We start from the raw sequence: 352 nt of genomic DNA on the forward strand, positions 1-352 counted from the left end.
TATTAAATGAAATTTTGCTAATTATTTCATTACAAACGCGCTCTGTCGTCCTACGTAATTGTCAGGAAATACAATGCGGGGGTAAATAGTCCCCCTCCTTCTTTCTAAATTGGAAACACTTGGATTGGAGATATCGATTTCAAATTTGGAAACGGTAAAGTAAGGTATTAGATATATAGTAGAGATATTAGTTATTATATTATAATATTAATTTCTTATATATTTAGAAAAGAAATGATGTACAACCACATCTATCTGTAAGAACATACCATAACACAAGTCCTCGGTAGTATAGTGGTCAGTATCCCCGCCTGTCACGCGGGAGACCGGGGTTCGATTCCCCGCCGGGGAG

At 37.2% G+C, this 352-nt stretch overlaps 1 non-coding gene across 1 annotated transcript; it reads left to right on the plus strand.

Moving 5' to 3' along the window:
• The first annotated feature begins 280 nt into the window (after nucleotides 1-280).
• Trnad-guc lies at nucleotides 281-352 on the plus strand. The gene has a single exon. It is a non-coding gene; the product is annotated as a tRNA-Asp (tRNA).

Source organism: Photinus pyralis, unplaced genomic scaffold (genome assembly GCF_008802855.1).
Source record: "Photinus pyralis isolate 1611_PpyrPB1 unplaced genomic scaffold, Ppyr1.3 Ppyr1.4_LG3b, whole genome shotgun sequence".
NCBI classification, from domain to species: domain Eukaryota; kingdom Metazoa; phylum Arthropoda; class Insecta; order Coleoptera; family Lampyridae; genus Photinus; species Photinus pyralis.